Source organism: Schistocerca nitens, chromosome 4 (assembly GCF_023898315.1).
Source record: "Schistocerca nitens isolate TAMUIC-IGC-003100 chromosome 4, iqSchNite1.1, whole genome shotgun sequence".
NCBI classification, from domain to species: Eukaryota; Metazoa; Arthropoda; class Insecta; order Orthoptera; family Acrididae; genus Schistocerca; species Schistocerca nitens.
In genome coordinates, this window is record NC_064617.1 from 930,292,123 (window position 1) to 930,304,599 (window position 12,477).

Genomic DNA, 12,477 nt, shown 5'->3' on the forward strand with positions numbered 1-12,477 from the left:
TATCATAAAATATGATGCAACTATATATTTTATATGTAAGGGTAGTCAAGCAGATGTCGCATTTCTTGAGTTTTCCAAGCCTTTTTCTGATACATTTTCGTACTACTTGTTAAACAGTATGTTATGCAATTTCAGAATAATTGATCTGGGAAATCAATAGACTGAGCAATTACTCTACAGAACAATTTAATATATAGTTCTAGAAAGGAACTTATTACTGGAACCACACTGAACACTGAGTGTACTTGACCATTCATAGTAGGCTCACGTCAATTTTGCTGACATGTTTCTAAGATAGTTTGTAGAGTGTGCTTTCATTTATAGATAGGTAATCTCTTAAGATCTGTTACAGTATTAAGGAGGATTTGTAAAACTTCAGCACGTCATATGAGAACTGGTAACACAATTTAAACATGAGTAAATTTAAGGCAGTGCATATAAATACATGAAAGGCATCTATAGAATCTCAGTATGGCAAAAGGGAAAAATCACTAGGTCAGTGTCATTATTTAAACATCTCGGTGTGATTGTTTCTGGTTATGTAAAACTGAATTAGTGAGAAAGGCAAATACCTCACTGGGATTCATTAAGAGGGTTCCAATATAAAAAAAGGGCAAAGTTAACAGGACACTTGTGCAACACATCCTCATCCTCAAGTACTTTTTGTCTGCTTGGGAGCCATATTGTTTCACAACACTAGAAGTCTTATGCAGCACAGCAAACAGTCTAAGTCTTAACATACTAGGAGTACATCAGATCACTTGACAGTTCCACCTGAAACATTGGTATTATGCTGAAATGTACACCAATAACATACGAGTACACGACGAATTAACAAGGAGAGGCTAGATCATGTGAGCCGTTGTTTTCAATTACCATTAGCATACAAGTTGGGAGGCAGCAAAAGTAAAACCTATAAAAGACACACTAGTGTGAGGATTATATCACTCATTGGGCAGGGCAAGTTGTGGACAAAGTGTTCTGTGGAACATTTTAATGAAGAGCTTTGAAAATCACACAGGCAAGAATGATGCCGATGAATGGGTGTGATTGATGGATTGCCCCCTTGCTTGGTTGATCATACAAGGCATAGTTTCCATCTGAATGCTTTGATATGAGGACTTGACATGGAAATAATCAAAACTGAACAGATTAATCTTGATGGATATATGCTCAAATCACACTTAGAATATACTAAGCACATAGGTACAGATCACAAAATAAAAGAATTGTATTACATAGTTTCAAGCAATGACTCGATCACAAGAGCATTTAAGAGAATAAGCTGAGGACAGTTTTATGAAACAGACATAAATTGAACTCTTCTTATACATATTCCTACAGCACTCTGGATCTTGTTTTCTTCTAAAATAAACAATGGTAAAATTGAATGAATACAAAGATGAGAGATGCAAAGCTCTCAGGATTGTAGTATTTTAGGCTACAAAGAGAAAGAGAGAGAGAGAGAGAGAGAGAGAGAGAGCTCTACCTAGTTCAGAGGACAAGCTACAGCCTACAGTTGAAACTCCACTGTCACCAGACTTGTTCAATCATCCACTCTGTTATTATAAAAATGAAACTAATGTACATGCTAAAATATAAGACACTCCCAGAATAAGGAAGGAATAATTTGGAACATTAAACAAGAAATAAAATTAAATAGTGATCCAGATGAAATTGAGTCCCCAGAAAATCTCTCTCGCAATAATAGTGACACTTCCATATCATTGGCCACAAAATTCAATGATTACTTCTTAACAGTGGCAGCAAATGTTACACACTTTACTAAACAATCAAACGCAGATGCATTATATTTACTGGTGCAGACACTTGATGCACGACCAAGATACATTAGTTTCAAAAATGCGACCCCAAAGCAGATTGCAAAATTCACCAGGTCACTAAAATGTAGTAATTCTCCTGGCAATGAACACTAAGATTTTGATAGGATTACCCTCAAATTATCTCTGTAACCAGTCAATAGTCAATGACTCTGGGTATATTTCCCAACAGACTTAAATATACATGACGGTAGTATCTGTTCCCAAAAGAACAGTTACCGTGGATGACCATGCAGCTTTGCTAGAAATTAAATGATAATTAAATGGACACCCTAGCTGCAAACAGGCATTGATGTACTTCATTGGGGACATGTTGAAAATGTGTGCCCCGACTGGGACTCGAACCCGGGATCTCCTGCTTACATGGCAGACGCTCTATCCATCTGAGCCACCGCGGGCTCAGAGGATAGTGCGTCTACAGGGACTTATCCCTTGCACGCTCCCCGTGAGATCCACACCGCGGGCACACTACGAATGTAGTGGTGTGGACATGTTGGGAATGTGGATCTCACGGAGAGCGTGCAAGGGATAAGTCCCTGTAGATGCACTATCCTCTGTGCCCGCGGTGGCTCAGATGGATAGAGCTTCTGCCATGTAAGCAGGAGATCCCGGGTTCGAGTCCCGGTCGGGGCACACATTTTCAACATGTCCCCAATGAAGTTCATCAACGCCTGTTTGCAGCTAGGGTGTCCATTTAATTATCATTTCATTTCTAGCAAAGCTGCATGGTCATCCATGGTAACTGTTCTTTCGGGAACAGATACTACCGTCATACATAGTTAAAATATGGCTTCCCGGCCACTGACCTTCTTGTGCGAATGCACACGCTATGCCCGAGCTCGTACGAGACTTGGTGGATTAATCTGCCACGAGTAATGAGTATGATGGGCAAACATCTATTAGGCGCACTACGAATGTAGTGGTGTGGTCATGTTGGGAATGTGGATCTCACGGGGAGCGTGCAAGGGATAAGTCCCTGTAGACGCACTATCCTCTGTGCCGTGGTGGCTCAGATGGATAGAGTGTCTGCCATGTAAGCAGGAGATCCCGGGTTCGAGTCCCAGTCGGGGCACACATTTTCAACATGTCCCCAATGAAGTACATCAACGCCTGTTTGCAGCTAGGGTGTCCATTTAATTATCATATCAGACTTAAATATGTTGTAGTAACGTCCATATATAGAACTAGAGATAAACAAACCAATTCTAGTCACAGATCTATTTCACTCCTTCCAAATCTTTCAAAAGTGTTTGAGAAAGTAACCTATGATAAAATACTAACTCACTTAACTGAGCAGACATTATTAACTATCACTTTAGCTTTTGTGAAGAATTATACCAAGAGAAAGCAATAAAAGATATCATTTCATCCTCATCACCGGCACACAGTCACCCAATATGGCGTCAACTGAAATAAGACTCACACTCAGAAGCCGAACTTCCCCGAATGGGGCCTCCTGGCCAACAATGCCATACACTCATTTCATTACTTCACAGATACAGTCGTGGCACAGTTAGACAATGAAAATTATATTTTTTGAACTTACTAAAGCCTTCAGTTGTGTGGATCACAAAATTCTACATGCCAAACAAAATGTTACAGAATTAATGGCCTTCCTTTTGTTTTGCATGGATGGAGTCTTAGCTAAGGCTCTGTATAGGGAAAATATGGCCAACCTTCCAGTGGCCAACATTTTGAGCCCAATGCGCTGCTGCTCATGCACTGGTTGCTACAGTATGTTTAGTCATCTTTACTAGAGCAGCATGCTCCACAATCTCATGTGTTGCTAAGGTAGAGTACAAGCTTCAAAAGAACATCTCAAATACTCACCAACAAAAAATGTAAGCAGAACATGTAGCAAAATGTGTTTACTAGAGAGGACGCACCCGTTTCCTTGCTGTTGCCACCTATTAACAGTGACAGTGATAGATTCAGAAGGCCTGTTACAGCAGCACACTCATATACCAAGTGGTGCTTTAAATAATTTCAAAGAGATAATCTAGAATCCTCAAAATCTTTTTACGAGGGAAAATCAGTGGTGGAAGGACTAACATCAGAGTTCTACGGCACTTTTCTTTAATAAATATTAAAATAAACTACTTCTGTCAAACCTTTTACTGGTACAGAAACCATAGTTCTTCTGCAGCCACACTTATACAAGAGACCAGATTAAAAGTATTTCTCCTGCAAAGTTTCTTATTATACTGCTTTTATAAGCTCTCATTTACTGCAGAGACAGAATCACAGCACATTATATACTGTGTGTACAGTAATATTGTATTTTTGTCAAGGGATTTTTACTGAAGGAATTACTGTGGAAAATATAAATATCTTAAGGATAATGGGCATACAATGACCAGTAACATACATACAGATGTATCACCCAAGCATTCACGCCATTCTTACCTACTGTCTGACAGCTCACATATGCATATCTCAAGTACAGTGTAACTAAGACATTATGTCATGCTCAGATCACTGTACTTAGGTTCTGAAATTTTTGAAGAAAATGTTGCAACAGATAAATTAAAGAGGAGGGTAGGAAAGAAAGTAGTAACAAAACTGTCCATAAAGCATGTAATTTTTGTTCCTTGTCGCTTGAGTATAAGGCATCATTGTTGTTGTTGTTGTTGTGGTCTTCAGTCCTGAGACTGGTTTGATGCAGCTCTCCATGCTACTCTATCCTGTGCAAGTTTCTTCATCTCCCAGTACCTACTGCAGCCTACATCCTTCTGAATCTGCTTAGTGTATTCATCTCTTGGTCTCCCTCTACGATTTTTACCCTCCACGCTGGCCTCCAGTACCAAATTGGTGATACCTTGATGTCTCAGAACATGTCCTACCAACCGATCCCTTCTTCTAGTCAAGTTGTGCCACAAACTCCTCTTCTCCCCAATTCTATTCAATATCTCCTCATTGGTTATGTGATCTACCCATCTAATCTTCAGCATTCTTCTGTAGCACCACATTACGAAAGCTTCTATTCTCTTCTTGTCTAAACTATTTATCGTCCATGCTTCACTTCCATACATGGCTACACTCCATACAAATACTTTCAAAAACGACTTCCTGACACTTAAATCTATACTCGATGTTAACAAATTTCTCTTCTTCAGAAACGCTTGCCTTGCCATTGCCAGTGTACATTTTATATCCTCTCTACTTCGACCATCATCTGTTATTTTCCTCCCCAAATAGCAAAACTCCTTTACTACTTTAAGTGTCTCATTTCCTAATCTAATTCCCTCAGCATCACCCGACTTAATGCGACTACATTCCATTATCCTCGTTTTGCTATTGTTGATGTTCCTCTTATACCCTCCTTTCAGGATACTGTCCATTCCGTTCAACTGTTCTTCCAAGTCCTTTGCTGTCTCTGACAGAATTACAATGTCATCGGCTAACCTCAAAGTTTTTATTTCTTCTCCATGGATTTTAATACCTACTCCGAACTTTTATTTTGTTTCCTTTACTGCTTGCTCAATATACAGATTGAATATCATGGGGGAGAGGCTACAACCCTGTCTCATTCCCTTCCCAACCACTGCTTCCCTTTCATGTCCCTCGACTCTTATAACTGCCATCTGGTTTTTGTACAAATTGCAAATAGCCTTTCGCTCCCTGTATCTTACCCCTGCCACCTTCAGAATTTGAAAGAGAGTATTCCAGTCAACATTGTCAAAAGCTTTCTCTAAGTCTACAAATGCTAGAAACGTAGGTTTGCCTTTTCTTAATCTTTCTTCTAAGATAAGTCGTAGGGTCAGTATGGCCTCACGTGTTACAACATTTCTACGGAATCCAAACTGATCTTCCCCGAGGCCAGCTTCTACCAGTTTTTCCATTCGTCTGTAAAGAATTCGCATTAGTATTTTGCAGCTGTGACTTATTAAACTGATAGTTCGGTAATTTTCACATCTGTCAACACCTGCTTTCTTTGGGATTGGAATTACTACATTCTTCTTGAAGTCTTAGGGAATTTCGCCTGTCTTATACATCTTATTCACCAGATGGTAGAGTTTTGTTAGGCCTGGCTCTCCCAAGGCTGTCAGTAGTTCTAATGGAATGTTGTCTACTCCCGGGGCCTTGTTTCGACTCAGGCCTTTCAGTGCTCTGTCAAACTCTTCATGCAGTATCATATCTCCCATTTCATCTTCATCTACCTCCTCTTCCATTTCCATAATGTTGTCCTCAAGAACATCGCCCCTGTATAGACCCTCTATATACTCCTTCCACCTTACTGCTTTCCCTTCTTTGCTTAGAACTGGGTTTCCATCTGAGCTCTTGATATTAATGCAAGTGGTTCTCTTTTCTCCAAAGGTCTCTTTAATTTTCCTGTAGGCAGTATCTGTCTTACCCCTCTTAAGATAAGCCTCTACATCCTTACATTTGTCCTCCAGCCATGCCTGCTTAGCCATTTTGCACTTCCTGTCGATCTCATTTTTGAGACGTTTGTATTCCTTTTTGCCTGCTTCACTTACTGCATTTTTGTATTTTCTCCTTTCATCAAGTAAATTCAGTATCTCTTCTGTTACCCAAGGATTTCTACTAGCCCTCGTCTTTTTACCTACTTGATCCTCTGCTGCCTTCACTATTTCATTCCTCGAAGCTACCCATTCTTCTTCTACTGTATTTCTTTCCCCCATTCCTGTCAATTGTTCCCTTATGCTCTCCCTGAAACTCTGTACAACCTGTGGTTCTTTCAGTTTATCCAGGTCCCATCTCCTTAAATTCCCACCTTTTTGCAGTTTCTTTAGTTTTAATCTACAGTTCATAACCAATAGATTGTGGTCAGAGTCCACATCTGCCCCTGGAAATGTCTTACAATTTAAAATCTGGTTCCTAAATCTCTGTCTTACCATTATATAATCTATCTGAAACCTTTTAGAATCTCTAGGGTTCTTCCATGTATACAACCTTCTTTCATGATTCTTGAACCAAGTGTTAGATATGATTAAGTTATGCTCTGTGCAAAATTCTACCAGGCGGCTTCCTCTTTCATTTCTTAGCACCAATCCATATTCACCTACTATGTTTCCTTCTCTTCCTTTTCCTACTGTCGAATTCCATTCACCCATGAGTATTATATTTTCGTCTCCCTTCACTACCTGAATAATTTCTTTTATCTCATCATACATTTCCTCAATTTCTTCATCATCTGCAGAGCTAGTTGGCATATAAACTTGCACTACTGTAGCAGGCGTGGGCTTCGTGTCTATCTTGGCCACAATAATGCGTTCACTATGCTGTTTGTAGTAGCTTACTCGCACTCCTATTTTCCTATTCATTATTAAAGCTACTCCTGCATTACCCCTATTTCATTTTGTATTTATGATCCTGTATTCGCCTGACCAAAAGTCTTGTTCCTCCTGCCACCGAACTTCACTAATTCCCACTATATCTAACTTTAACCTATCCATTTCCTTTTTTAAATTTCCTAACCTACCTGCCCGATTAAGGGACCTGACATTCCACGCTCCGATCCGTAGAACGCCAGTTTTCTTTCTCCTGGTGACGACGTCCTCTTGAGTAGTCCCCGCCCAGAGATCCAAATAGGGGACTATTTTACCTCCGGAATATTTTACCTAAGAGGACGCCATCATCATTTAACCATACAGTAAAGCTGCATGCCCTCGGGAAAAATTACGGCTGTAGTTTCCCCTTGCTTTCAGGCGTTCGCAGTACCAAAACAGCAAGGCCGTTTTGGTTAGTGTTACAGGGCCAGATCAGTCAATCATCCAGACTGTTGCCCCTGCAACTACTGAAAAGGCTGCTGCCCCTCTTCAGGAACCACACGTTTGTCTGGCCTCTCAATAGATACCCCTCCGTTGTGGTTGCACCTACGGTACGGCTATCTGTATTGTTGAGGCACGCAAGCCTCCCCACCAACGGCAAGGTCCATGGTTCATGGGGAGGGGGGGGGGGGCGGGGGGGAAGGCATCATTATATATTTCAATATAAACTATTAAATAATGAGCTGACCAAAAAACAGCAATTATTACATTGAATTACATTAGTGAACAACATTTCGTAATGATGTGGTAAGTGTCAGTTTAACATAAGCTTTCTTTACGTGATGCAATTCTCTTCCTTTCTTCTTATTCTTCATTTTTTAAATTAATCCTTCATATTTAAATTCATCTACTGAGTAGGAGGAGTTGTCCTTCAGAAATTCTTTTAATTTGTTTTTAAATGCAGATTGGCTATCTGCCAGACTTGTTAATGCTATTTGGTAAGTAACCAGAGGTTTTTGGGCTGACATAATTCACCTGTTTCTGTGCCAAAGGCGGATTTAACCCAGAATAGTGAAGCTCATCCTTTCTTCAGGTGTTCTAGCTATGCACTTTGATATTATTTTTTAACTGGGATGGGTTATTAATAACAAATATCATAAGTGAAATTACATATTCTGAAGGTACTGTAAAATCCCTAGTTCCTTATTTAAATGTCTGCAAAGTGATCTTGGGCGAGCTCCAGCCATTATTCTGATTACATGCTTTTGTGCAATGAATACTTTTTCTCTTAATGATGAGTAATCTCAAAATATGATACCATATGAAAGCAGTGAATGAAAATATGGGGCTAATTTACTGACATCTTTATTGGCAAAATTTGCAATAACCCTAATAGCATAAGTAGCTAAACTCGAATGTTTCAGCAGGTCATCAACGTGTTTCTTCCAATTCAATTTCTCATCAATACACACACCCAGAAATTTTGAATATTATGCCTTAGCAACAGACTTCTATTTAAAGTCTATATTTATCAATGGTATTATGCAATTTACTGTACACAACTGCATATATTGGGTTTCCTCACAATTTGGTGACAGTCCATTTGCAGAGAACCAGTTAATAATTTTCTGAAAGACATTATTTACAATTTCCTCAGCTAATTCTTGTCTGTTGGAAGTGATTTCTTCATGAATTTTGAGTGGCATGTCATTAATACATATTAAGAACAATAAGGGACACAAGACTGAACCATGTGGAACACCATTCTTTATATCTCCCCAGTAAGAGGACTCTGCTGATTTTTGCAGACTGTCTGTATTGTTAATTTCAACCATCTGCATTATTCCAGTTAAATTTTAATTGAACCATTTATGCTGCAAAAGATCCTTATTTTTTCACAGAAATTACCATCACATTTATAATGTCAGGAAATGTACTGTTCACAAAGGACGCACATACTTGAACATAGTAACATTTAATTTTCATTAGTTTCACAAACACTGCTTCATACTGTTTGCATTTGAAATTGTTCATTGTAGCTTGTTTCATTTCATTGTTTGCTGTAACCGTTCACTAAACACAAGTAAACAAATGAGAAAAGCATCAAACACTCTTCAACAATTTAAATTTATTTTGAAATGAAACAATAATCGGATATGTTACCTAGTTATATATAATCTTCTTTACTTGAGTATTTCAACCATCTGCAGCACTGCACCTATAATCTAAGCTCACATCATTATGCAGCAATTCTGGTCAAGAATTTTGTGCAAGTAAAAACACTGCAGCTCTTTCTTGCATGATACACTTGCTGATACATCTTAAATCTTAAGATGGTTATGTTAATGCACAAACATTTTTATTGTTGCATCTCTCAATTCAGCAGGAACGCTATAAAGATTCCTTCCCTTCTGCCTTTGTAAAGTGCAGCCAAAAGCACAGCTACAACACACGTGTAGCAGAAGGGCCCAATGTGACTGTAAATGTCATGTGATGCAACTTTAGCCAATCAAAAACAATAGACAGCAGCAAGTGGAAGGGAAAATGATGATTATACTTTCCCTATACAGAGCTTTATTCCTATCTTCAGAACATAGAGCAGAAGGTCTCATTGACAGACTGTGTCACAAACATGAAGCTAAGGATGGAGGAGCATAACATGTGGGGTTGCACAAGGGTCAATCTTTCAATGACTTAAAATAAAATGACTGTATGGCCTTACTGGCCAGGAGACCCCTTTTAGGGTTGTTCACCCATGTGCTTAAGTCTTTCTATTTGACATCATTTCAGCGACTGAGATGAAGTTATTAGGACAATTCAAACACCACTCAGGTGATAACTGAACAGGTTTACAAATCGTACACAACTGATATTTTTTAAGTCTTAATCTGATAAACAGTCATATTATGCAATTTTAAATGAGAAAAAATGATCTGTTAGTAAAGAAACACCTTGGATACAATTTCTTAGGGTCCAGCTGAGATAAAGTTAAAACGATACATAATATAATGTCTCATTTGCGAATTACAATTTATGAATGATCAATCCAGGTGTCAAGGTACCCTATCTATTTTAAAACAGTTATGAAGCTATCACTTCAATACCATTATTTTATATCCTTCAGATCCAGTGAGTAATTGTACCCCTAAGCCTGCAATGATGGTGTTCCACTTCATTGTTATTTAAAGCACTATTCACTTATAGTGTAGTCCTTTATATATTAACTATAATACAGGGTGAGCACAAAGTCTTGCCCTAATTATAACAATTTCTTACAGAATAACCGTTTGACATAATAATTTACATTTGATGTCGTTACATAGGTTAGAGTTACTAGTTCTTTTAAGACCACTTACGTTAGTAAACCTCAACGTGTGCTCACTTGGTAGCTTGGAGAATGTCGAGACGATACTCCAGTTCCCACCAGGTGTTTCGTAACATGTCTCATGTCTTCTGTCACAGTACCCACAGCAGCTTGTATCCTAGCCTTCAGTTCGTCAACGTCGACAAATGGTGTGGCGAAGACTCTATCCTTGATATAGCCCCAGAAAAAAAAGTCTAGGGATGTAACAATTGGAGAGGGGAGTAATGTCCAGGTTGGTGGATTGGAAGGAACAGTCCAACACCCAGGCCACCCCGTTCTCCAGACATTATGCCCCTTGACTTTTTTTTCTGGGGCTATATCAAGGACAGAATCTTCGTCACACCAGTTGCTGACATCGATGAACTGAAGGATAGGATACAAGCTGTGTGGGTACTGTGACAGAACACTTTACAAAACACCTGGAGAATACCGCCTTGACATTCTCCGAGCTACCAAGTGAGCACACGTTGAGGTTTACTAACGTAAGTGGTCTTAAAAGAACTAGTAACTCTAACCTATGTAATGGCATCAAATGTAACTTATTATGTCAAACAGTTATTATGTTATAAATTTGTATAATCAGGGCAAGACTTTGTGCTCACTCTGTATAACAGGAGAGATAAAAAAAATCTACTCACCAAATGGCAGCAGGGGAAAACATATATAAAATTTAAGGAAATGTGCAAGCTTTGGAGTCCATGGCTCCTTCTTTTGGCAGAAGGGCTGAAGGAGAAGGAGCAACGATGAAGCAAAAGGACTGGTGAGGTTTATGAAATGGAGAGAGTTATGGGAAAGTCATCCAGAGATCCAGGTCAAGGGAGACCCACCAGAGACGGGATGAGAAGAAAAGACTCTTTCCTTCTCATCCCGTCTAGTAAGTCTCCCTTGACCCGGGGATCTGCATCTATACTCTGCAAAGTATAGTGAAGTGCATGTCACAGGGAACATCCCATTGTACCAGTTATTAGGGTTTCTTCCTGTTCCATTCATGTATGGAGCATGGGGAGAATGGTTGTTTGAATGCCTCTGTGTGTACAATAATTATTCTGATCTTATCCTCACGATCCCTATGAAATTAATACACAGAGAGTTTTAGTACAGTCCTAGAGTCATAATTTAAAGTCAGTACTTGAAACTTTGTTAACAGACTTTCTCAGAAGAGTTTCAGTTCAGTCCCTTCAGTACCTCTGTGGCACACTCCCCTGATCAAACAAACCTGTGACCATTCATGCTGTCCTTCTCTGTATACGTTCAATATCCTCTGTTATTCTATTTGGTACAGGTCCCACACACTTGAGCAATATTCTAGAACTGGTTGTGTGAGTGATTTGTAAGCAATCTCCTTTGCACACTGACTGCACTTCCCCAGTATTCTACCACAAACCAAAGTCTACCACTTGCTGTACCCACAACTGAACAGCTAGTAGAGCTGGTTCGAATTTGTCTGACACAGCATTCATATCTAGGATATTAATGAAAGCTGAGAGCAAACATTGATGAATAATCAGTATATCTGAAGTCAATAAGTAAGGTCATAATTAGAGACATGAAGTGACTGGGAACCAAAACCAAAATAATTACAAACAACAAAAGACAATTTCTTAGTCATGTTTTACATTTTATTTGTATTAACAGCTTCTGCCCATAACATAGGTTATCTTTAGTTCCACATAACCAATAAAAAATGAAAAGAAAAATGTGTGGGGTAGGACTAAAGTATAGTAATATAATACAAGAAGATTCAGACAGTGGAAATATAAAAACAAAATATCATTAATTAGCTTGTATGTACTTGTGCAAAGAGCTGCTTGTGAACAAAGTGAGGATACATGGAAAACAGCAGAAATTGTACAGATGAATCTATGAGGAAAGTTCTGCTGTCAGTCATGTAACAAACAATAAGTGCATATTCCATTGCCCTCTTTTCAGTACAAACCACCTTCGTGATAAGTTAAGATTTTAAAGTAATAATATAAGAAAAATATAGCAATAATGGAAATTCCTGGCTGGAAAAATATGCAAAGTAAGGGAAAGACAAACA

General features: G+C 38.8%; 1 non-coding gene across 1 annotated transcript; it reads left to right on the forward strand.

Moving 5' to 3' along the window:
- Positions 1-2,399: 2,399 nt before the first annotated feature.
- Positions 2,400-2,474, forward strand: Trnat-ugu (transfer RNA threonine (anticodon UGU)). The gene has a single exon. It is a non-coding gene; the product is annotated as a tRNA-Thr (tRNA).
- Positions 2,475-12,477: the final 10,003 nt, after the last annotated feature.